Source organism: Periplaneta americana, chromosome 6, assembly GCF_040183065.1.
Source record: "Periplaneta americana isolate PAMFEO1 chromosome 6, P.americana_PAMFEO1_priV1, whole genome shotgun sequence".
Lineage (NCBI taxonomy): Eukaryota > Metazoa > Arthropoda > Insecta > Blattodea > Blattidae > Periplaneta > Periplaneta americana.
The window spans coordinates 158,367,307-158,394,981 of NC_091122.1; the positions used below are offsets into that span (position 1 = coordinate 158,367,307).

Consider the following 27,675-nt stretch of genomic DNA (forward strand, 5'->3'; position numbering starts at 1 on the left):
AAAAAAAATATATTTAAATTAGAAAATTATTTTAAAAGGAGAGTAACCACTGTAGGCATGTAGTGAATTTATACAAAAATTATGTTTAAATTCAAAAATTATTTCAAGGGGAAAGATTTACTCCAGAGCAGCGTTTCTCAGCCTGTGGTCCGCGGACCACCTGTGGTCCCCGAGGTCTGCCCTTGTGGTCCTTCAAAAAGGACAGAAGAAAAATGTAAAATTCAAACGAATTGCGTATCACACTATAGCTGAAAGTCTCAGAGTTTGGAAATGACACATGGCAATCACCTTTCACTTTTTCTCCCAGTACTGACATTTTATGAAATTTATTACCCTACCTGTCTACCGAATTCCCACTCTACTCTCAGCAACAAAAGAGGGATTTAAAGCACTATGAACGTGGTGTTTCTCGCCATCTTTTCCCTGCACATCAGCTGATGACATGTGGCTAAGCAGTCTACATTGGCATATCTTTCAGATGTATTCTCAAAACTAAACGAACTAAATCTCTCTCTACAAGGTAATTCTTTGACTATTCTCAATGCGCATGAGAAAATAAAGGGGTTCGAGAGGAAACTTGGTTTGTGGGTCAGTTCCGTAAAAGAGGATTTTTTCAACCCTAGAGTCTTTTTTGGTTGAAAATGATTTCGTTATTGGTAAAGAATTATGCAATGACATATAAGTTATTCGCATCTCGAAACTCTGAGGTCACAATCTGAAAATTATTTTCCAAGTAAATATGAAGAATTTTCATGGGTTCGTAATCCCTTTCATTGCGATATTGAAAGTAACAAACTTTCATTGAGTAAAAGGGAACAGTTAATTGAATTCTCGAATGACACCGGACTTAAAATGAAATTCCAAGCAGAAGTTATGGTTAATTTCTGGACTTCATAACAAGTGAACAGAGAATATAGTGAACTGTACAATGGTGCTTTAGAGATTAGGCCTATAATTCAGTTTGTTTTTACGTATCTGTGTGAGAAAGGGTTTTCATCACTAACTCTAATAAAAAAAATATCAAAATCGACTCGATGTATGTGACAATCTCCGACTTAAGCATACATCCAAATATAGAACAACTGTGAAGACTTAACCATCTCATTAATGTGAGTACCAACATTTATTTATTTTGTTTAGTTAAAAAGTTAAAGATTATTCAAACTCTAATAGTCTTGATTAATTAAAAAACGAAAATGAATTTTTTTCTATTAGGCCTAACAATAACAATTAGTTAATACTAATATAAAATTAAATGAATTAAATTGATTTTAATTAATTGATTCTGTTTTAAAATATAAGTATGCTGGCCTTAAAATATGCCACAAATTTACTTTCGAAGGGAACAAGAGTAAGGTGGTCCGAGGAACTGTTCTGACTTAAAAAAGTGGTCCCCACTTCAAAAAAGTTTGAGAAACGCTGCTATAGAGTAACCATTCCTTTTGCATTTTAAAGCTCAATGTGTATACACACATCACTAATAAATGAAAGGGCTCTGATAAATAGTTTTATATTTATGATTCCTTGAGGATAGGCTATTTGTACCATTATTTTGCATGCGATAAGAAGGAATTCAATTTAATTTATTTGATAAAATGCTGAAGAAACCTCACAGCCATTTTGAATGGAATGAGATATTTACTTTCTGCGCTGGGATAGAATCCGCTTCCTTCCAGTCAGCAGTCGATCGCCCTAATATCTTGGCCAATTTTCTCTTAATTATATGAAACTTGTAAATCATCTGCAAGGAACAAAATTTTGCTAGAAGGCATTGTTAAATTAGAAAAACAAAATGCGTTTCTGTCAAAGTGTGCACAAAACGTAGAACCAACGTATCGTGATTACGCTGCATTACCGCCACGTGTTATAAATTTACTGACAGTAATGGAAAGCGCTAGACAGTTAATTTTCATTTATCTGCATCTAAATTACTTTGCACTTCCTGTGAGACAAAGAGGACATCTGACTATCGACAAGCTAAAACTCTATCATTGTCATCCTTTTTCGTTAATTAAAATTCATGAAGCTCCTGAAGACAACAGAAATTGCAAACTTGTTCCTATAAGCCGCATGGCTACTGTTTGAACTTTCTCTTAGATCGCTGAATTTCCTCATTAATTAATTTCGCCTCCCTGCTTAACGCCTCTCAAAAGCAAGCAGATAATCAAAGACAATTGTTAATTTTATTCATTATTATAGAATATTAGTTGTGTGTACAATTATTCGACCGGATTATAACAGAAGAAAGGATGTACTGAACTTGCATTTGCATTTATTGCTACAAAAATACAAAAATAAATAAACATAGACAGGCGCTTATCAGTCTGAGGAAGGTAGTGATCGGGGGCAGTTCCAATAAACAACTATTTTGTACTGAAATACAATATAACAAAAAATCAATAAATTAACATAATTTTATACAATAATTACGAAACAGAAAATACTAAGATAAAAATCAGAACCTCAAATCAAGAACAGAATATAAGTTTGGATGAATAAATATATTCACAATAAGAAGAACAAAAAATGTGGGACAAGAACAACAACAATTCATTTAATTTTATTCTTTAAATTTATCAAAACTAAATTATCTTATGGTCAAAGGAACACAAATGCCTAATGATTTTAAACCCAAATTGTGACCGTATACATTCCATGATATGCATACATTGCTTCGCAGCTAGAATACGGAACAAGCCAAAAAACTTAATACTATTATAAAGTCTTAATTTATAGTCACAGTCTAGATGAAATATATACAGACGAGATTTACAATATAGTCTACTAGTATAACATAAAGTTTTAGTATCAATTTCATGAAGCGTTATTGAATGTCATGAATTCACCTACAGAATAGAAGGCGTGAGAAATTAGGTAATTCTTTAATTTCGCCCTAAATAATCTTATGTTTCGAATTTCATTTTTTTATATCGGTAGGGTGGCTATTAAAAATTTGTACTGCCATATAACGCACTCCTTTTTGATAGCACGATAGACTTGCCGAGTGCATTTATGCTATGAACTGTTGAATTAGTTACAAAGTTTTCACGATTACATACGAGGAAGATTATTAATGAAAAATAATATACTAACAAGTCATGGGCATTATTTGTAGTTTTTTAAAAATAGTCCTACACGATTATCTAGATTTGGCACCTACTATTATTCTAATTACTCTTTTTTGTAATAGGAATATATTGCTACTATCTGTAGAATTTCCCCAGAATATTATTCCAAAACTCATTACCGAGTGGAAGTATGCAAAGTATATTATTTTTAAGGTATTGATATTTACTATCTTTTGCATAGATCTAATAGCAAAACAAGCTGAATTTAGCTTGGGGGTAATTTCTCTAATATGATTTTTCCAATTTAACACTTATCGATTTTTAAGCCAAGAAATTTGGTTGTTGTTGTTTCTAATAGGGATCCATGATCCATATACTGTATTTTAAAGTTGTTTGTCATATGGAAGGGAAAAGGTACCAGAGATGCAATTGAATTGCTACGAACAATCGGCGAAATATGCCTAGAGAAGAATAAAGAAGTGTATATAGTATTTGTAAATTTAGAAAAGACGTTTGACAGAGTGTATTGGATTAAACTGATGGGAACCTTAAAGAAAATTGGTGTGGATTGGAAAGAGAAGAGGCTGTTCAGTAATCTTTATATGAAACAATGAGTCAAAGTCAGGATTGGAGAAGAAATGTCAGAAGGAAGCGAAATAGAGAGATGAGTACGTCAAGGATGCCCTTTATCACTTACCCTGTCCAACATCTACTTGAAGAATTTAGTGAAGAACTGTCTTCAGAAAATGAGAGGAATGATAGTGGGATGAAGAAGAATAAAGTGCATAAGATTTGCTGATGATATGGCGATATTAGCACAAGAGGAGGAGATGATACTAAGGGATATGCTACTGGAGCTAAATGACAGCTGTGAGCAGTATGGTATGAAGATAAATATAAATAAGACGAAGACCGTGATCATAGGAAGAAAAATAAAGAAGGTAAATTTGCGAATTCTAAATGAGGCAGTAGAGTAAGTGAACAGCTTCAAATACTTGGGGTGTACTATAAGCAGTATCATGAGCTGTTGCCAGAAATTCAAAAGGAGGATAGCAATGGCAAATGAAGCTTTTAATAAGAACATCTTTGCGGACCTCTGGAAAAATAACTAAGGAAGTGACTAGTGAAGTGCTTTGTATGGAGTGTGGCATTGTAATGGGCAGAAACATGGATTTTATGACGAAGTGAAGAGAAGCAAATAGAAGCATTTGAAATGTGGATATGGAGAATAACGGAGCGTGTGAAATGGACAGACAGAATAAAAAAGAAGCTGTGTTGGAAAAATTGGGTGAAGAAAGAATAAGTCCACACCTGTGGAGTAACGGTTGAAAAGATCAACGGAAAATCTTGTAATAGTTCTTAAATTTAATATCTCAGAAGCGAGAACTATATAGGCATATAAACTCAACATTAATTAAAATATTAAGCAACTTAAATTGTATTTATTTACATTCCATGGTAGGCCTATTCATAGACTAGTTGAAATATCTATATACATATAATTTGAACTGGTAATGGAAATTACGGGAAACGGCTGAACGGATTTTAATAAATGACCCCTCATTTTGAAGCTTAGAACCCAAAGTTTTTCAGAAAAATAGTAACTTTCAGTGAAGCATTAGTTTTTCTACATAATTTTCATATTTTCGAAAATCCATCTTTCGTCAGTTTTGAGAACTAATTGCATCATTTCAGAATAGAACAAAACACACACTAGCCTACAATAAAAATAGACTATTACACGAAGGCATAACCTGCAGGATTGCTGACATATTTAGAGCTCAAATTCAACAATTATAATTGGTTATTAAAAACTTCAAGGCTTACTAAATATAATTTACAGATCTGATTCTGCGATGTGTAATTGTATAAATACAGCTGTGTATTGGATATTAAAATTTACAAAATTTGAGATGGTTTGATGACATTATTATCATTAGAAATTAAATATTATTATAATTAATGCCATGACGAGACTATTTTTCATTAATTATACGTATTAATGCTATATTGATGATATGAAAGTGAAACTTTTGGGGTTTTATAAGTAGATGTAGAGAATATATGAAATTAGATCTTCATTTCTATAATTTACTGAGTGGCGGATATATATAAGCTACAATCCTTACGTAAGATAATAATATTGTTATTAAAAATAAAATATTTTTATAGTTATTAATCAAGTGGGGTTGGGCCTTTTTCATATACTTAATGGCAGTGTGGTGTAGATATTTATATGCGTCATTCTCTTCAGTATTGGCTCGAGAGAGCGCAAAAATTACAGTTTCTAAGGAAAAACCAAAAGGTAAAACTTACTGATAAAATAAGGGACCTAGAAAATTTTGTAGTCTCCCGAGCATTTCAGCAAGATCTCTTAACAGGATGAAATGATTTTACCCTCTACATTTCAAGCTCTCCATGCAGCAGGTATGCCAAGATGCTATATTTATTGTTCGGAAGCATAGCAAACCTGACATTTTTTTAAACTTTCGCGTACAATTCACAATGACCTGAATTAGCTATTATTTAGTCCCACATGAAAAACCCACTGATCGTTCTGACATTGTTACTTGCTTTTTCGCATTGAAACTCAAAACCTGAAGGTGGATAGGTTCAAGAAAAAGTATTTGATATAAAAAACATTCAGAGGGAGTATGTTTCATTATTATGGAAGAAAATGTCTGGTATTCTTTATTGAAAATAAATCTGAAAAATGTTTATTTGAACGTCTAATTTACTTAGTTTGCAGCATTTGCTTCACAAGCCACTAGTATAATATACAGAAGAGTTTTTACAATATAGTTTACTAGTACAACACAAAGGTTTAGTATCAATATTTAATACATCACAGAAATATTCATGAAGTGTTGTTGAATGTCATGAATTCACCTACAGAATAAATTAATTAAGTGGGGAAAATTGATCTAATTTCCGGTACATAAAAGTTATTCAGAAACCAAATATATAAAAAATTATCTGTCATTCATATCATGTCACATTCAGCTTTATTTGTTCCTGGAATAACTCAATTTGTTCCTGCTTTGGTCCTGGTAGAAATTAAGATCTGCTACAATGTATTATCTATTTAGTGAATTTCTGATTTTTTGTGAATACTGGTTCATTATAAACCACATCTCTCTTTAATAATTTATTTTCTTTAATTTCTATTGTTAATGAGTTACATATTCTTACGGTATTACAGCCGCTCAGGTAAATCATTATCAATAATTAACGTACAAATTAAATAAAATTCATTTGAGCGAGATCGTGCGTATTTGCTTGGTTTCCGCACAAAACCAATCCGCGGAAAGTCTAAAATTCCACATTCAGTATTCCCAACCTAACACACATAACAATTTCCCTCTTCTTACCGCTTAAGTGACATATTGATTTTACTGCTTTAGGTTTTTAACATATTATTTTTAGAGACGTTCAATATGGTAATAGTTATAAATTGGAAACTTACCACTGCAATTTCACCTAAAGTTACTGCATTCGTGATGCAAGTATCATTAAGGAAGCCGTGAAAAAATCAACAAAATTCCAGACTCATCATAGACTGGGGGAAAAAAAAGACAGACGTATATCACGGCCTGCTGGAGTATTGTAAACACAAAAAACATTTTAAAGCAACAATGTTGAAGATAGATATTTTTGTTTTGCAAATTTTCCGTCATTGAACAGAAACCAAGATGGAGATTTCATTGTAACTAATTAGAAATTCCTCTTTCAGGTATTTAATAAACGATCATCGCACAAAATAATGTACGATACACGAGCGGTATGTTTTCTTTCAATTCTCGGAAATTAAAAAAGCTCAACTACGTTTCGCTTTTTCAAACTTTTCCTCGAACATGAAAACTTCAACATACCGCTCTTGTAACGCATATTACTATATTTACATTCCATGGTATTCACAGTCTAGATGAAATATATAATATACAGAAGAGTTTTAAAATACAGTCTACTAGAACAAAACAAAGGTTTAGTATCAATATTTGATATATCACAGAAATATTCATGAAGCGTTGTTGAAGGTCATGAATTCACCTACAGAATAAATTGATTAAGTGGGGAAATTGATCTATTTTCCGGTATATAAAAGTTATTCAGAAACCAAATATATAAAAAATTATCTGTCATTCATATCATGCCACATTCAGCTTTATTTGTTCCTGGAATAACTCAATTTGTTCCCGCTTTGGTCCTGGTAGAAATTAAGATCTGCTACAACGTATTGTCGATTTAGTGAATTTCTGATTTTTTGTGAATACTGGTTCATTATAAACCACATCTCTCTTTAATGATTTATTTTCTTCAATTTATATTGTTATTTTATTGAATTTCCAAGTTTATAGAACCCTATTTTACCCGAAGGTATTGTTAATGAGTTACATATTCTTACGGTATAACTGCCGCTCATGTAAATCATTATCAACAATTAACTTACAAATTAAATAAAATTCTTCATTTATATTTATGTGAAGAAGGTGCTTTGATGGACATCTAGCCTGTGTATTTTCCCGTTAAATCTAAATAAATAAATAAATGAAAAAGGTAAAGGTATCCCCGTAACATGCCATGAAGGCACTTGGGAGCATGGAGGTAGAGCCCCATGCTTTCCATGACATCGGCAGTAGAATGAGGTGGTGTGGTCGGCACCACGCTCTGACCGCCTTTTACCCCCGGGAAAGACCCGGTACTCAATTTTATAGGAGGCTGAGTGAACCTCGGGGCCATTCTGAAAGTTTGGCAACGAGAAAAATATCCTGTAACCACCTGGGATCGAACCCCGAACCTTCCAGTCCGTAGCCAGCTGCTCTACCAACTGAGCTACCCTGCCGCCAATAAATTAATTAATAGGTAAATAAATAAATGAATAACTAAATGAATAAATAAATACCGGTAAATAAATGTCAACAACTTCAAACGAAATTAGACAATGGTAGAAAGCTACAAAGTTATCCTGACTGGTAAATAGGGAACGGTTTTCTAGGTGTTAAAAAAAGTGAGATATAGAACTTTATAAAATCCAATTTAGGACTTTTAGGAGTTCGTATAAAATTAACAATTAGTACTTGTAGTTTCAGTAAATATTCCATTTTAGGTGAAATTATGTACTGGTTTATTATTTATTATTATTCATTTAAATTTAGATATACAGAATACAGAATATAATTACAACTATAGAAATAGAAATAAAATAATACAATCAATATAAAAAAGGAGATACAGTAATATTAACAAATTTTGAGGACCGAATGAGCAGCGCTCGTGTTCGGTAGCAGTTCAGATATATTATTAATAGGCATATAAGAGTATACAAAGTGAAATAAAATAGGAACTAAAATTAAAATTACAATGACAATGAAGTGATACTGAACTGAAAACTCATATTCTAGGCCTATCAGTGAAAGGTATTGATTGCTGATTGGTCAGGTTCATTTCACATAACGCGGAAGCATTGAAGTGGAAACTAATTTGTAAGCTCTCGCCTAACCTGAACACCCCTTTTATGCTAGGGTGGATTTTTCCAAACCAACCTCCGTTCCAGAAAATTAGGTAAAATCTTCTTCCCATCCCTTCTAAGATCAGTATGCGACGAATTTGCCAGACCAGTGTTTGTTTACAAGAGATTTTTTTAACATTTTAAACGCTACTGTTGTGGGGTTTTTGGGCATTTTTGCAATTTCCTGTCAGTATTTTTATTTAAAAAAACGTAAAAACTAAAAAAAGCGCTTTTCAGACACAAACATACGATTTAGGTATTTATATGAGTTTATGGTTTTAGGTTCTATAAAATTTTACTAAGGGGATTCTGTGTACATGAAACGTCTCGTTTCTCTTATCTATGCCCTAACCACGACGTAAATACCAGATCACTTATCTGTGGCGCGTTAAGTATACCTCTTCATAGAACATCTTGTTATTCATCATCTTTTACAGTATCCACCTCGCGACAATGGAATTCCCTGTCACAAAGTATTAGGGGCTGCAAGACAATAAACACTTTTAAAAACAGCTTAAAAGATAACCTTCTTAACATTTAACTCCAATCATACTGACTTAAACTATCACTGTCTACATTGTTACTCCTTCCTTTAGATATGCATCCTGATAGTGCTGTATTTTCAAAATTGTCTCATAATAATCTCTTTGTATTATCTAGCATTATTTGAAATATATTAACATTCTATGTATTTTAGCTTAATTCCGCTACATAGTTTGTATTTCAGTATTTAATTAATAATTCATAGTATTCTGTTGTTTAATTCGTAAATAACTCTTGTATACATGTAGCTCTTATCTAAATCAAATTGTTGAATTCTTTGTAAGTTCATACATATGTGTGTATATCTTTTTCTGGTTGATTGGAAGAGAAGGCCTTACGACCTTAACTCTGCCAGCTAAAATAAATCATCATTATTATTATTATTATTATTATTATTATATCTCAATAACATACGCCTAGGACGTAGCAAACAAAACAGGTACGAAACTAGAATCCGTTTCCTACTGGCAAGTTACTCCAAGCAGCTGTACTTTGTCTCATCTGGACTTGAACTTCATTATTTCTAAGTATTAGCTTGTACTCCGCTACTTAAACATAAGAAACATGTCTACATGTTAAAGAACAACCTGCATAGAGTACAGTCATGAATATTGTAAATTTATATGCCTACAGGGTCTACATACGTTGTAATTTTCTTAAACAATTATACTGCAGACCAGGATAACTCTGTCAACTAATACTATCAATTAAACTATTTTATGACTCTCTATTTTTAAACTACAGATGTTATTCAGAAGCAATGGAAACATGGTAGGGCAATGGCAGAATGAAAATGTCAAGGGTAGATAGTGAATGAGTAGGTATTAAAGTTCTACATGTTGGCGTCTAAAACTGTATTTAAAACGCGAAAAGAGGGAAGATAAATAGCACTAGAACTGCACAACTTATACTTAGGTATATTCTGTATACACTATCCTCTACAGAGTGTTTCCAAGCACTTAATAAATGTTTATTATTGTCATTTTCATAGTCTGAATTGTAATATATAGATATAATTAATGTCTTTTTTGGCACACCTACATGGAAACTGCCGTTTCTCTTAACACATTATTGGTTAGAAAGTTCTTTGCTGCACACGCACGGAAAAAAACATTGTTACGGTTCACTTTTCCGTACGGATACCGCAAAGTTGTCTATAGTAACGTCACGAGAGGTCTAAGATCTCGCTTTATGGGGAAACAGTTGGCGATACTGACTAAACAAAAGAACGACCATGCGATAAATTGATAGCGATAAATCTTACTTACTTTACCTTACTTACTGGCCCTTAAGGAACCCGGAGGTTCATTGCCGCCCTCACATAAGTCCGCCATTGGTCCCTATCCTGAGCAAGATTAATCCAGTCTCTATCATCATATCCCACCTCCCTCAAATCCATTTTAATATTATCTTCCCATCTACGTCTCGGCCTCCCTAAAGGTCTTTTTCCCTCCGGCTTCCCAACTAACACTCTACATGCATTTCTGGATTCGCCCATACGTGCTACATGTCCTGCCCATCTCAAACGCCTGGATTTAATGTTCCTAATTATGTCAGGTGAAGAATACAATGCGTGCAGTTCTGTGTTGTGTAACTTTCTCCATTCTCCTGTAACTTCATCCCTCTTAGGCCCAAATATTTTCCTAAGCACCTTATTCTCAAATACCCTTAACCTATGTTCCTCTCTCAAAGTGAGAGTCCAAGTTTCACAACTATACAGAACAACCGGTAATGTAACTGTTTTATAAATTCTAAATTTCAGATTTTTTGACAGCAGAATGGAAGGTAAAAGCTTCTCAACCGAATAATAACAGGCATTTCCCATATTTATTCTGTGTTTAATTTCCTCCCGAGTATAATTTATATTTGTTACTGGTGCTCCCAGATATTTGAACTTCTCCACCTCTTCAAAATATAAATTTCCAATTTTTATATTTCCATTTCGTACAATATTCTCGTCACGAAACATAATCATATACTTTGTCTTTTCGAGATTTACTTCCATACCTATCTCTTTACTTGCTTCAAGTAAAATTCCCGTGTTTTCCCTAATCGTTTGTGGATTTTCTCCTAACATATTCACGTCATCCGCATAGACAAGTAGCTGATGTAACCCGTTCAATTACAAACCCTCTCTGTTATCCTGGACTTTCCTAATGGCATACTCTAGAGCAAAGTTAAAAAGTAAAGGTGATAGTGCATCTCCTTGCTTTAGCCCACAGTGAATTGGAAACGCATGTGACAGAAACTGACCTATAAGCGATAAATCTAGCTGCAAAAATTATCGCGATGTATCATTGTGATTGGCTGGAATTCAAAATTTCATTACACTTCATTGGTCGAAAATGGAATGACGTCATATAAACGAAATAGTCATAGTAATATAAACACCTATGACGAAACATTATGAAAAGTATCACGTCATAATATCAACTCATCGCTAGCTATGAACATAAAATGCTAACATAATACTTTTATTTAGCTTTACTCAATTTCTAAAGTAAGTATCATTTTATATTAATTTTTATACCTATTGTTAGTTGTGTTTTACAATTAATATTGTATGTTGTTATACCTTGTCATTATGGAAACCTGTAAAATCTAAAGGCTGTTTTGCAATAAGTCCTTAAACTATTAAGTTATTAAATAATATACAAACAAGTTTAAGACAATACTATAGCTACACAATAGTCATGGCGTTATGATTAGACTACTATAAGGACAATGTAGTATTAATAGGCCGTGATTCCTAGCCTACCAGGAACGGAATTTAGGCTGGATATTGTTCTTGAAACACTTGCAACGCCACATTCAAAGATATGCATATCCTTTACAAGGACGCTATTGCTTTAGGCACACTACCGGTATTGTACCGTGAGATTCGCTAGATGTGCCGTGAAACCTTCAATGCTTTTCTGGTAACAAAAATTATAATAATTTCACTCAATACCAGATCTCAAAAATACAATATGATGCTTTTATTTTGAAAATCAAAACTATGCAATTTTTATGCAACAAAAAATCAGCTTTAATGAGCTTAAACGCGAAAATATATCACAATAGTATAGGTAAATATTATGAAATCATTGCAATACAGTAAGTGAAATTCTCAGGAATCTTCTATGCCACATCAATAATTTTCAAAATGCAGTTATATTGTCAGACTCTAAAGCAGCTATTCTATCAATCGTCTCTAAACACACACCTTCATCTCAAATAGCAGAAATAACTAAAATGCTCTCTCAATTAATATCACTCAATAAAAGATTTTTATTCCAATGGATACCATCCCATTGTGGAATCCTGGGAAACGAGAATGCGGATGCTTTAGCAAAAAAGGGCAGCACTACTACTTGCGGACCTGTTACTAAATCTACGTAGTACTCTGTGAAAAGATTGATTAAATCTACAACTTAGACTTCAAAAAAAAAATAAAATTTGATAACACAATCTCAAGTGAAAAAATGGAACTCTCTGCATCATAATCCACAGTTAATTCCCGATTTACGACGCAAATCGTCAGTAGCTGCATTTAGATTGGCAACAGGCCATGACTGTTTGGCCAAGCACCTGCGTAGAATTGGAATATATCAGTCCCCTAACTGCCATTGTGCAATTCAAACCAAGAAATGGATTTGGAACACCTCAAAATCTGTGCTTCAGTGGCTGACCATGATAATATCTTTGAAAAATATTGGCGTGCAAGAGGTCAAATGACTTTATTGTCGAATGCCTGGCATTAGAAAACAACATATTATGAAATATTATGCATCTATAAAAAAATATACAACTATGTGGAACATAAAATTTGATATGATAAGCTTAAATGTTGATTCGTGAAGGTAATTAATCAGAAATTAATTACAGTCAATGGAAAAATATATGCAAATGCATGACCTTCCTGGCCTTAGTAGTAAGTAACAAGTTCCATAACAATAATAAAAGAAGGGGCTCGTGAATCACTCTGTATAACATAAAAATTAAAGCATTCGACGTAAAAATGTCTGTAATGGCAATGGTCAGTCTCTCTGCCTGTCTGCCCATCGTCAGAGAGTCTGTTTTGTCCCATCTCATGTGAGGCCGATAAATTTCTAGGTACATTAGTAGTAAGAACTCTGATAGACGCTTTCAACAACCTCTGCACGAATAATTTTGCACTTCTCTGATAAGTAGATGTAAATTTTACATTTCATTGGCTGAATGACAGTGCATGCTACTGCCACATCTGATTTCTAGCATGAGTTGCATAATGCATACGCGCTAGGGGAAATCTTATTTACTTATAAGGGCGTGTCTGTCTACATAAGCGTCGAATATATTCGCTGGAGAGCCGTAAGTACTATTTATGCCGAGATAATGCACCGTGTTGCCAAGGAAAACATGTGGAGTGCAATTCTATATGCTCACCAGCGAAGATCTCTCGGTAATAGGCTATTTCTGCAACGAACAATCTTGCTATGGTGTCATCGTTTAGCTAATCATAACCTACTGTAGATAATGAAATATTGTCACATTACGTACACTTCTTTACTGAATTAACTACATTTACTAAGCAAGTAATCATATTTTAGGCGCATTTCCTTATGTCAATATTCGCAAAACAGAGAAATGAATTCTCAATAGGGATATCCTGAACTAGCACCAACAGATAGCGCACGTGTAATTTGAGGGATGCGCTTTGCGTGTGCATTTGTTTTTCGGTATATAAACATTGAGGATATACGTAGTGTATATTAAATACTCTTAAAAACAACTCAAAATGGCTAATTTTTGTTATGTTCCTATATGTAAACACCAGGGAAAGCTTTTTGTCTTCAATCAGGTCCCGAAATATTCTGAATATATGCTTTAAACCTTAAAAAATATAAATAATTAAATTGGGCCTCGAAAGTGCTACGGTAGCTATTAAATAAAAGTAATTACTTCAAGTAAGAATTGTTGACTATCGTTTCATTTTGGAACAGAAAAAAGAAAAATTAATAAAAACATATGCAACCTCGACAGCGAGCTATGTTAGCTTAGATTATATGCAGTAGTTGTAGGAGTCTCCGAATTTTACGCCTGCAGTAAACTCTCGATAAACTGGAATGTTTATTACCCAGGACGATCCCTAATGAAATCCATTTCGTGAATAATGTTTTTAATGTACTGTACCCTAATTATTAAAGCCATGTTTTAAGTTCAAATTTTCAAAATCATCCTACATAGTATTCAAAACTGCATGTTCTTAACCTACAAAATGCACGACTAATCGTGATAATACTGCGATCATATTATATCATCCTATTAAAAACTGCATTTGATCTTTCTGCAACTACAGAAAAAATACAAGGAATTCAACCTCGACAGTGGCTGCATATCCTGTTTTTAGCGTATGGTTGTTAAATACTATTGATTAAAGAGGGCAATATTCACTTTCGACATCCCGGTAGTTCCTATTTTTTTTATTCGTGCACCTCATCAGAGTTCTCATTTAGGTTCATGAACATTCAATTTACTCGTATCTATATTCTGCATACTGCAGATTTCCCCACCCATCTCGGGGAATCGCTCAATATTATACAGGTTTACGTTATTATTTATTGTAAATTAAATTAAATTATGAGGTAAGAAAATATTGAATTATATTAAATTATACTAGGTTATACAAAATAATGTAAATATAATTTTGACACGCACAGAAAACCAACAAACGGGAAAACGTAATCAACTGTAGCATATGACATAACATAGCCCAACAACATGTTGCGCCGCATGGAACGCTCCTGCCATCTAGCGGTAAAACTTCACTTAAGATATCCCTATTGTCATAAAATGTCGTCGTAATTTCTTATTAAATTAGATATGAACTAGAAAAAAAAAATATTTTAAGTCTTTCATACAAATAAATGTATTTGCACAGCCATATCTTTCGTATCTAACAAGCGAATCGTCGTCTATGATATTTGTGGTTACCATATTACCACAGTCTAGTATATATAGTCACGGAGCTCAATATGTAGTAAATATGCATTCATAGATAGTTGCTAACCACTAGGATCGCTACTATCGCCTCATTACAGACAATGTAAAATAGTAGGCCTACCTGCACAGTCTATTGTTCCTAGTACCCTCACAAACTCAAGCTTCGTGACTGTATATACTAGACTGTGATATTACCCACTTTATCTGAGGTTTGAGGATTAAATCCCGACTGAAGGCGAATAATTATAAAGGGCATAAAGCATTTAGCACAGCTTCTTCCGGAAACTAAGGCCCATTTCGTGGATTTACGGCACGTAAAAGAACCCTGAACCTGACAAAAGACTCCAGATAAAATTTGTTGGCAATGCCTCGCCTACTTTCAATTTCTACGTTCTGCAGTTTAAATCATACTAACGCAGTCAGCTAAAGCGGGAATCGAACCCTCGCCCGAGTAGCTACAACTTCGGATCAGCATGGAAGCGCCTTAGCCGACTGAGTTGCCGGTGGCTACCAAACAGTTTCATATAGTTTATATTTAATTACATAATTATTATGAATATGTTGAAAGTTCATTTGCTTCATTTTAATGATATTACTGTAAATGTTATAAATATTTCATATTAAAATGTCAACAACTTCTAGTACGTAGTATGATCCATGTGCATCTAACTTGTACAACGTAAGATTCTAGTCATAACTAACCCATAAACATTATTTTGGAAGATTTTATAACGTCCATGGAAGATTCTCGATAGAAACAAAGACTGTTTCATAGCAGAAAAAAGTGCCGTAAAATGGGGTAACTTTGCACCATTATGAAAAACTTTTTATATAGGTTTAGGGGTGTTTACGTGAACCAAATTTATCTGTTTATCACATCCACCAATAGATGGTATATGTGTACAGTATTTTTCCACTGTTCGTGGTCATAGAATTTGTTTATGGTATTTCTATACCTTAACAACAGAACGTGTCCATAATTTCATTGAAATATAGATCAAATTAATTATCTTTCATCACAAATAGTGTGCACAATTTCAAGGTACGTGTACCTGTTCCTTATTCATCCATTTAGACTTTCTAGTTTCGCTTGTGCAGCTGTTTTTTCGGCAAATGTGTTACAGAATATTTTCTAATCAAGGTGAATTTGAGGCTAAATTGGGGTTACTTTGCACCATAACACAAAAGAAGATTTTTTTAAATTTTAATTGCATTATTTTCATTTGAGGACCTTCCATGAAGTTTAAAAACGCTTACTATAATTTACACTTTGTATTACAGCTAAATTACTTGAATTTGTTTTTCTTTTTATTACATATAAAAGTCATACATGGTCTCTCACTGCCAAACTTGGTAACAATATCCAAATCTGCCAAAGGAAAATGTTGAGAAGGATACTAGGCTTATCACTGAGGGACAAAGGTTTAGCCTAAATGAAGTGTTCCAAAAGATGTCAGCAATTGGTTCGGCTTGGATAGGTACTAGGGAATAAAAACAAACAGTGCTGTTATTAAGGCAGTGACAAAGTCATTCAAATCCTGCAAATGAACTGAAAGGGAGGATATTATGGAATATGAATGGGAGGATTTAATTGGGAGAGTAAATCCACCCAAGAAAGTATTAAGAAAGTGCGTGCTTATATTCCATTCCAGAACTTGACACAAAATAATACGTATAATTGTTTACAGTTATTCACGTGCTGTTACCCCGATTTGTCATTCGAAAGAACTTAAAATATTTTTGAAACAACATTTTAGAAGACTGTGATAAATTATATTGAAATTTTGTGTAGTTTTTTTCAAAACGTTTTGTCCGTGGTACTATTTATAGCAGTTCTTGAATCTGTGTTTCCATTTTCTCTGTTCCTGATAAGTATATTTCATTGTTTAACACGTGTATGGTGCAATGTAACACCAGCAGTGGCAAATTTTGCACCACCCCTCTTAAAACTCTGGCGGTGCAAAGTAACCCCAACTATGGTTAACTTTGCACTAATTTTTGGCAGATTATAAATTTCAAAAGACATTTATTTTCGAAGATATGACTGGCCAAATACATTCCCGCATATCTCTAGAACGTATAAAATAAATGCCCATCTCAAAATCAGACATTTAAAGACTACATACAGACTGAAAATAATTTAACTAGAAAATGGTGCAAAGTTACTCCTTTTTACGGTATTAATGAAATGCGCCCACTAATATTTTGTGTAATGATTATAAAAAAATATGGGGTCGAAGTGCATGTATAGATAATATAAAAATGAAAGAAAGATTTGTGCTGGCCTGGTTTAGATTGGGGATTTGGAGATTAAGAAATAATAGAGGTAACCTACCTCATTATGTGGACAAAGAGAAGATGACATTCATATTGTTTTTGAATGTCAACTCCAAAAGAAATTCGGAAGAAATAGAGACTATTAATGAAGGATTCTTATTAATGAATAAAGAAATAGCTGTAAGAAAACTTATGTATAATAATAATAACAAAAATATACAAAAGTAAATAGGTCTATATTTCTTTTTGGTTAAAAAAGTGAAAATTGAAAGATTTAATGAAATAACCAGAGGAAAATGATAAGAAACAAGGTATACTTTTTAGTACTAGCTATAAATACAGTGACCACAATGACTGAAGACCTAAAGAGTAATTAGAATAATAGTAGGTGCGAAATCTAGGGAGTCGTGTAGGACTATTTTCAAAAAACTACAAATAATGCCCATGGCTTGTCAGTATATCTTTTCATTAATAGTCTTCCTCGTATGTAATCGTGAAAACTTTGTAACTAATTCAACAGTTCATAGCATAAATACACGTCAAAAAAGTGACTTTCATACTCCATCGGCAAGTCTATCGTGCTATCAAAAAGGAGTGCGTTATATGGCAGTAAAAATTTTTAATAGCCTCCCTATCAATGTAAAAAATGAAACTCAAAACATAAAATTATTTAGGGCCAAATTAAAGAAGTACCTAATTTCTCACGCCTTCTATTCTGTAGGTGAATTCATGACATTCAATAACACTTCATTAAATTGATACTAAAGCTATGTGTTGTACTAGTAGACTATATTGTAAATCTCGTCTGTATATATTTCATCTAGACTGTGACTATAAATTAAGATTTTATGATAGTATTAAGTTTTTTGACTTGTTCCATATTCTAGCATGTATGAATACCATGGAATGTTAATAAATACAATACAATACAATACAATACAATACAAAACTCTATCTATCTGTGGGAACAAAAGTTTGAACTAAGGTTACACCCAGGAAAATAGCAGGCAATTGTATTGGGACATCAGCGCTTACTCAGCACAATTGACGAAAAAACCATACCAAGACTGTCAACAGGCCTAAATGGGTCGTTTATTAAGTATAGCGACACTGTAAAAAAAATCTTGGATTATTATTGGACAGAGATCTAAACTGGAATAGTCAAGTAACTCACATCTGTAAGAAAATATTTTCGTTGCTCCACTCTGTAAATCACTTGCGAAACTGTCTGCCTCTTTCCATAAAAAGAAACATTATTCAATCGCAAGTGATGCCCCATTTTGATTACTGCGATTCTCTCTTGACAAATATAACTGTCAATTTACTTGAAAGACTACAACGTGTTCATAATGTGTGTGTCCGCTTCATCTGCAATAGGCCTACTCGTAAATTTGACCTATCGCCATCTTTTGAAGTTCTTTCATGGGTCCGCCTAAAGGAACGTAGAATAGCACATTCTTTATCTGTTCTGTTTAGAATATTGTTCACTTCTACTCCAAAATATCTGAGAACTCGATTTGAATGTCTTACAACGTTATGGAATCAACATCAGGCCTTACTATCCATTCCTCGTCACCGCACCTCTTTCTATTCATCCTCTTTCACAGTGTCAGTTTGTCGCCTATGGAACTCCTTACCTCGTCATGTTAGGGATTGCCGAACTGTTAATCAATTTAAATTAAGAATTAAGAATTATAAACTTTTACATGAAATTGATTTGTGAGTGTTAGCCGATTTTTATGGGTTATTTTGTGTGTTTGTATAAATTGTCATTTAGGCCTATCATAAAGTAGAATAGGATATGAATTATAAATAACTTAATTATGTATCATGTTCAGTTAATATTTCATTATAGCCCATGTAAGTTTGTTAATGTGCATGAAAATGATATTTATATTTCAGTATGACTTTACTATTTTTGTCTTTGTTTCATTGTGTATTTCACTTCTGGTAGTGTGGAAGAGAAGGCCTCATGGCCTTAACTCTACCAGAATGAATGAATGAATGAATGAATGAATGAACGAATAAATGAACGAATAAATGAATGAATAAATGAATAAATAAATAAATAAATAAATAAATGAATAAATAAATACAACAAATTAAATAAATAAGTAATTAAATAGATAATTAAATAAATAAATAGATAATTAAATAAATAAATAAATAAATAGTAATTAAATAAATAAATAAATAAATAGTAATTAAATAAATAAATACATAAATAAATAAGACAAATTAAATAAATAAACAAATAGATAATTAAATAAATAAATACTAATTAAATAAATAGATAAATAGATAATTAGATAAATAGATAATTAAATAAATAGATAAATAGATAATTAAATAAATAGATAAATAGATAATTAAATAAATAGATAAATAGATAATTAAATAAATAGATAAATAGATAATTAAATAAATAGATAAATAGATAATTAAATAAATAGATAAATAGATAATTAAATAAATAGATAAATAGATAATTAAATAAATAGATAAATAGATAATTAAATAAATAGATAAATAGATAATTAAATAAATAGATAAATAGATAATTAAATAAATAGATAAATAGATAATTAAATAAATAGATAGATAATTAAATAAATAGATAGATAATTAAATAAATAGATAGATAATTAAATAAATAGATAGATAATTAAATAAATAGATAGATAATTAAATAAATAAATAGATAATTAAATAAATAGATAGATAATTAAATAAATAAATAGATAATTAAATAAATAAATAAATAGATAATTAAATAAATAAATAAATAGGTAATTAAATAAATAAATAGTTAATTAAATAAATAAATAGATAATTAAATAAATAAATAGATAATTAAATAAATAAATAGATAATTAAATAAATAAATAGATAATTAAATAAATAAATAGATAATTAAATAAATAGATAAATAAATAGATAATTAAATAAATAGATAAATAAATAAATAAACAGATAGATAAATGATTAAATAAATAAATAAATGATTAAATAAATAAATAAATGATTAAATAATTAAATAAATAAATAATTAAATAAATAAATAATTAAATAAATAATTAAATAAATAAATAATTAAATAAATAAATAATTAAATAAATAAATAATTAAATAATTAAATAAATAAACAATTAAATATATAAACAATTAAATATTTAAATAAATAAATAATTAAATAAATAAACAATTAAATATATAAACAATTAAATATTTAAATAAATAAATAATTAAATAAATAAATAATTAAATAAATAAATAATTAAATAAATAATTAATTAATTAAACAATTAATTAATTAAACAAATAATTAAATAAATAATTAATTAATTAAACAAATAATTAAATAAATAATAATTAAATAATTAATTAATTAAACAAATAATTAAATGAATAATAATTAAATAATTAATTAATTAAACAAATAATTAAATAATTAATAATTAAATAATTAATTAATTAAACAAATAATTAAATAAATAATTAACTAAATAATTAATTAAATAAATAATTTAATTGATTAATTAATTAAATATATAAATAATTAAATAAATAAATAAATAAATAAATAAGTAAATAATTAAATAAATAATATTCATATTCTTTATTTGCCTGAAGGTACAAGAGTATAAGAGGCCTTGCCAATGTAATAATATAAAAAACAATGTGTCAATATTTAAAATATTAAAAGAGTAAAAACATAACAAATAAATAAGTAAATAAATATAGACTAATAAAACGCAAAAATCGCAAAATATAACAAGAATTAATTAAACAAATATGTTTATACGCTTGGTTTTTGCTATACATGTAGAATTATGATGCATATATAGGTCTACTAGCTGCACATTGAATATTTAAACTAAAAAAATTACAAGTTAGGCAAGTGATAAATATTAATGGTAACAACATACTGAAGTGAGTTGAGCCTTGCACTAAAACTAGACGCAAGTGCAAGATAAAACTTTATATTAAATATTTAAATTTTAGAAATTGGGTTAAAATTGTAGGGCTATATTTATGTGTAAAATTATAAATCGTGAATATGTTAATGTTAACGATTATGTATATATACTTTTCTGTGAGCTATTAATAATAAATGTTACATAATATTACACACCAGAACAAAAGAACAAAAACCCGTAAAAAAAGAGGGAAATTAAGATATTCCACTCACCCAGTCGAACTGTATAAACTGAATCAGCTCCTTACCTGTAAACAAGAAAACAAACAAGTAATTATGGGTGTATACCTATATTACACCTTTTACGACACAACCAACATCCGCTCCCCAAGTAATTATCGCTGGGAAAGGCTTTATTGCCTGCGAACGGAAATTTAACACCTGTACGAAATTGGTGAAGGCAAGGGAAATTCCATAACACAAGACTTCAAAGTTGGTGTGCGTGTGCATGAGAGCACGAGATTCCTTTCATCTCGAAGTTACTAATTGCAACCGAGACATCAGATTCGAAGATCACAGAACGATCCTTACAGAACAGAAATTTAAGTAATTATTTAATAGCTGACGATATCCAGAACAGAGTCATAATTAGCACTAATTAGCGGCAATAGAAGTATTAGAAGCGCAGCTATTCGAACGGCTTTCCATGCTGGAGATTCCGAATTCATATCTCGGCGACTCAGAGTGGAATTTGTGGTGAACAATAGGGTCTAACGGTGTTACGGAAGGGTTTCTCGAGACACTCTCATTTACTCTTGTCATCAGTTCAATATTCATGCACAAATCACTCTTTCTTATTATAGGAAATACTGTAAAGCTTATCGGACTATACAGGATGATTCACGAGAATTTACCGTCACTTACGGAGCTTATTTCCGAAGACATTCTGAGCAAATAATGTCATAATATACACATTTGCCCTAATCGCAATATTTTCAAAGTTACATTACCGTAATTTGAAGTTGCTAGTAAAATACCTTTTTTCTTTAGTTTTACGGGTAAAAATATATTACAAAATAGAGAGTGAACTATTCAGAAGTGTCATTTCATTAATTGGCTAGTGTTCTGAAGCTAAAAATGTGTTGTTAATTGCTTTGTACAGGAACATCATTTTATTTTTACTTCAATTTTTATTGTACCTGAGTTTTTGAATGCACTTCACTCCCATCCTTTCTACTAATGAAGTTTAACCGTCCTCCATACAGATCCAAGACCGCATATACAGTCATAGTAGCCTTACGGTCATAGTAAACAGTACGTTCCAAAAATATGTTCGCGTTTTCCAGTGACGAAAGAGCTTTCAATATTGCATCATTTTCCATTTGCCTACGTCGCATCCCGGTTTCCCCCACCTGCTTCTATTCGCCTCTGTAAATGCTAGTGGCTGGGCTGTCTTAGCTCTTTTCTGAGAACATTAATTTCTGTTAGGAATTGGACGTCTACGTAATATTATACAACTGTTTAAAATAACTTAAATAAAAGGGCCTCGTTAAGTAATTAACTGTCACGCGATTTCCTCCCTTTCTACGACGCTGCGACGTAACCACTTGGACGGACAGTAGATAGCATGTCTGTGTAATTTTATCTTTTCGGATCGGGCAGAAGTGAAGATTGAATTTACAGTATGTAAGGTCTCTTTTATAGAGTAGGTACAGAATTATTTCAACATGAGTTACTGATACGAAGTACGAACCTGGTAATTGGAATTACGTACAATAGTCTATAGTGCAATAATATGCACATTAGAACTGAAGCCTGTATCGAAATGAACGGCCACCATTTTCAAAAATGTGTATAAATATCCATATTATGATTATTTTTCAATTTAACTTCATTCTCCATATTGTACGCTAATGTGCTGTAGACAGTATAATATACACTGCATAATGAATACGTCCGCATGGAAAGTCAGCTCGTGAATAAAAACACTCATTGTTAATACTGTACTGCATTTTGATTAAACAAAAACCTAATGAAAATTATCAAACTCAAAATCGCGATATTTCCTAGTTTACGTAAATGGATGAACTACTTTTCTTCTCTCCTATACCTAGCAAAGTGATTTGTTTGTATATTATGCCAGTATCATCGAACTCCAGTCATGGAGGGGGGTAGCAAACTGTGTTTCCGGTTCTTAATCGTTGATCCAAAGGTATAGCAAGGTTAATATTAGAAATGGTAGTAAAAATAAAATTATGTCCCTGTACAAACTCGGAACTAGAATTCTGTGTGGCTTAGTGGATAAAATGTCAGCACATAAAGCTGAAAACCTAGATTCGAGTCCCGGTGCCGGAGAGAAATTTTGTCGTTTTACCCATTCTTCACCATATGGTAATGCAGAATTCTTGCACGGAAATATCATATGTACTTCGATACATCATAGTAATATGACAAGCGTAATTAATCACTTCGTGATTCAAGACGGCTCACAGTGGTCCAAAATCCATATTTAGGAGGAGAAAAGTAGAAAAGTGACGTATCAAAAAAAGAAATAAAACCCTTAAATTATTTTTCCCATATAACTGAGTAACAGTCAATTGATTATTTTAATCAGCGGAGGTGGCTGCAGAGCGAGAAAAGAAGCCGGCAACATGCCACATTTCGCCACCCAGCATTCTTACTCAGCAAATGCCGCGAGTCTGCCGTTTTCTTTGTGCTGTAACTTTGTTGTAAGTGGTCGATTCCATTCATATTTGGTATCAACATGTCAAGTAGTTCTTTAGATATATAACACTGTTTTTTGTTACATTTAATATTGTTATAGCATGTCGAATTAGCATGAATGGACACGGGACAAAATATAAGTATAACCATTGAGTGCAGACTTGGCTAAGGTAGAGAAAAAAATACCCTTTGTTCCGTCCCAAAATGCTTTTTTTACTTCCTCGAGTATTTATCTCTATTTCAAATGAAGTCTTAAGGTGCGCATATTTGCGCACTATTCTTTCCAGGTGCAGTACTTCTATTTTTTTTCGATTGCAGTTATTTAAATATCTGAGAACCGGATCTGCTTCCGAATTACAATTCAAGGAATGCAAGGTGACAGCTTATTAATTATGTACCAAATAAGCTTCCTGAGTGCCCAAAATGTGCAATACCACCTAAAATGTTACTTTTTTCCCCTATAAGATAATTCATCGTTTGAGAGCAAGACGATAAAGAATGTGAGTTTTTTTAACGAAATGAACATTGGCTTAATGAGCTACTTATTAAATTAGGTTCACATCGTGATAGTAGGGCTAATGAAAATTTGAAGGAAACTTACCCCTGGAAAAAGTCGTGGCTGCCCAAGAAACTTTTCCATTACAGCAAGTATGAGGTCGAAACAAAAACAATCCCGAGAATGAGAGCTTGTATATAAAATAAATGTGCTACCAGTACCTGTAACTACTGTATAAAATTTTATGAAAACCTGTTAAATAGGAGAAAAGTTACTAATTTTGTGTAATTGTGCTCCCCTATAAAAGAGAGCTTGTAATGAGAGCTTATAAATAAAATATATATTCTACCTGTAACTACAGTGTAAAATTTCATAAAAACCTGTTAGATAGGAGAAAAGTTACTAATTTTGTGTAATTGTGCTCTCCTATAAAAGAGAGCTTGTAATGAGAGCTTATAAATAAAATATATATTCTACCTGTAACTACAGTGTAAAATTTCATAAAAACCTGTTAGATAGGAGAAAAGTTACTAATTTTGTTTAATTGTGCTCCCCTATAAAAGAGAGCTTGTAATGAGAGCTTATAAATAAAATATATATTCTACCTGTAACTACAGTGTAAAATTTCATAAAAACCTGTTAGATAGGAGAAAAGTTACTAATTTTGTTTAATTGTGCTCCCCTATAAAAGAGAGCTTGTAATGAGAGCTTATGAATAAAATATATATTCTACCTGTAACTACAGTGTAAAATTTCATAAAAACCTGTTAGATAGGAGAAAAGTTACTAATTTTGTTTAGTTGTGCTCCCCTATAAAAGAGAGCTTGTAATGAGAGCTTATGAATAAAATATATATTCTACCTGTAACTACAGTGTAAAATTTCATAAAAACCTGTTAGATAGGAGAAAAGTTACTAATTTTGTGTAATTGTGCTCCCCTATAAAAGAGAGCTTGTAATGAGAGCTTATAAATAAAATATATATTCTACCTGTAACTACAGTGTAAAATTTCATAAAAACCTGTTAGATAGGAGAAAAGTTACTAATTTTGTGTAATTGTGCTCCCCTATAAAAGAGAGCTTGTAATGAGAGCATATAAATAAAATATATATTCTACCTGTAACTACAGTGTAAAATTTCATAAAAACCTGTTAGATAGGAGAAAAGTTACTAATTTTGTTTAATTGTGCTCCCCTATAAAAGAGAGCTTGTAATGAGAGCTTATGAATGAAATATATATTCTACCTGTAACTACAGTGTAAAATTTCATAAAAACCTGTTAGATAGGAAAAAGTTACTAATTTTGTCTAATTGCGCCCCATATAAGGGATAGTTCTCCTTATAAAACGTAATCAGAGCTTGTATACAAAACATAATATGTTATCGGTAGCTACTGTGTAAAATTTCATAAAAATCTGTTATGTAGGAGAATAGTTTCTAATTTTGTCTAATTGTGCCCTCTATAAGGGGTAGTTCCCTTTATCGTAATCAGAGCTTAGGCCTATATACAAAATATGTGCTACCTGTAACTACTGTGTAAAATTTCATAAAAATCTGTTAGATAGCTGAAAAGTTATTACTTTGTCCCGCTAATTTGCATTTTGGACCACTGTGCGGCGCCATGTTCCGTCGGACCCCGGCCGCTTAGACACTCATAATGAGTGCACCTTTGTATATAGTGTTTGACATTGTGCCACTGTCACATATTCTGTGACACAGTACATGAGGGTAGCCCACCAAAGGGGAACAGAAAGGTAGAACTTACACTGTTCCGGCATCGGAACTAGAATCCGATGTGGCTTAGTGGATAAAGCGTCAGTAGATTTACTGTCATGTAACAGATCTCCTGCGGAACAAAATTCCGACACACCGGAGACGGTGATATAACCTCGGCAGTTTCGAGCGTCGTTAAATAAAACAAAAAACGGCGTACATAACTGGCTTCATATGGATGAATGACATAAGTGAAGTACCCGCCTTTAATAAAAAAGAAAATTCGTGTGCATAATCTCTCAATAAATTATTTCTTGATAGCTCTACTGTAGACTATAAGAATAAAATATTTTCAATAGCTTAAACAGTTTATCAATAAGATAAACAGCTGTACACATACACGCGCATACCCACGGATCACTTCTTCGGTAATCGACGTTAATAAAGAATTGAGTTTCCATGAAAATTTCTATCATAATACGATCTCTTTGTACTTCACACTTCGTAAAAGTTCCGAGGCCATTCACAGCCTCTGACATAATGACATGGAGACATGAAGAAGCAGTGGTATTGGAATTATGGAGGAAATCTAACACACGACTGCTTCCTTTACGTTACCACATGTCTCAGAGGACCTGCCAACATTCAAACCCCGATCCTTCGGTGAGAAACCATTACACGACTCAGTTACGGTCACATCAGAGCCAGTGACATGTCTGTTCATGACCCCCCTTTTATGCGACTCAGGTTCGAATGCCGTTCAAGCCATCTGTGTATCCGACATTGCCTCTGCACCTGGAACTGGAGATATCTAATGGGTTGAGGCAGAATAGAAGGGGTCGCCAAGCTATAGAATCAGCAGGAAGAGTCTCAAGAACTCAGTACAACTAGCTTTACATTTTTGTATTTGATTGTGTGCGAGTAGGCTCTTCCGAAGCTTCCATCACAATGAAACCACCGGCTTCTATTAGTATTTACTTACTTATTTATTTATTTATTTACACTTGAGCTACATTAGACATTGTAGCCCGAAAGAGCAGAAACTCGTGCTCGGGCGCAGTTCAGATCAGTTATACAAAATATATCACAAAATTAAGAGAGTTCATTGAGCACAATAACATTAATAAATGGTAAAATACATACAGCATGTAATAATAGGGTCTATATACAAATAGAAAATACACAAGTACATAAATATTAGAGTATCAAATTAGCTTAAACAATTAAATAATTAATCTGATTTGTTTCTTAAATCTATGTGTGTTATGTTAAGTGTACTAAGATCAGGGTAAGCTCGAATTAATGAATTTTGGGTCCAAAATGTCTGCTGTGTTTTAATCCAGCAGTTGTGTGGCATTTGGGAGTATTTAGAAAGAAACTGTAATTTTATCTCGTATGGTATTCGTGAGGATCAAATTTAAATTTATTGTGGTTTTTATGGAAGTAAATCAGCAATGTTTGT

At 32.0% G+C, this 27,675-nt stretch overlaps 1 protein-coding gene across 5 annotated transcripts in view; it reads right to left on the reverse strand.

The window, feature by feature from the left end:
• The window catches only part of LOC138701967 (uncharacterized), a 1,800,590-nt gene that overhangs the window by 1,495,858 nt on the left and 277,057 nt on the right, over positions 1-27,675 (reverse strand). The window contains exon 2 of one of the 5 annotated variants that reach the window (XR_011332747.1): positions 21,554-21,588. The exons of the other annotated variants lie outside the window; for them this stretch is intronic. The gene's annotated coding sequence lies outside the window, so the exon portion shown is untranslated. The remainder of the gene's footprint in view (positions 1-21,553; positions 21,589-27,675) is intronic. 5 annotated transcript variants of the gene reach the window in all.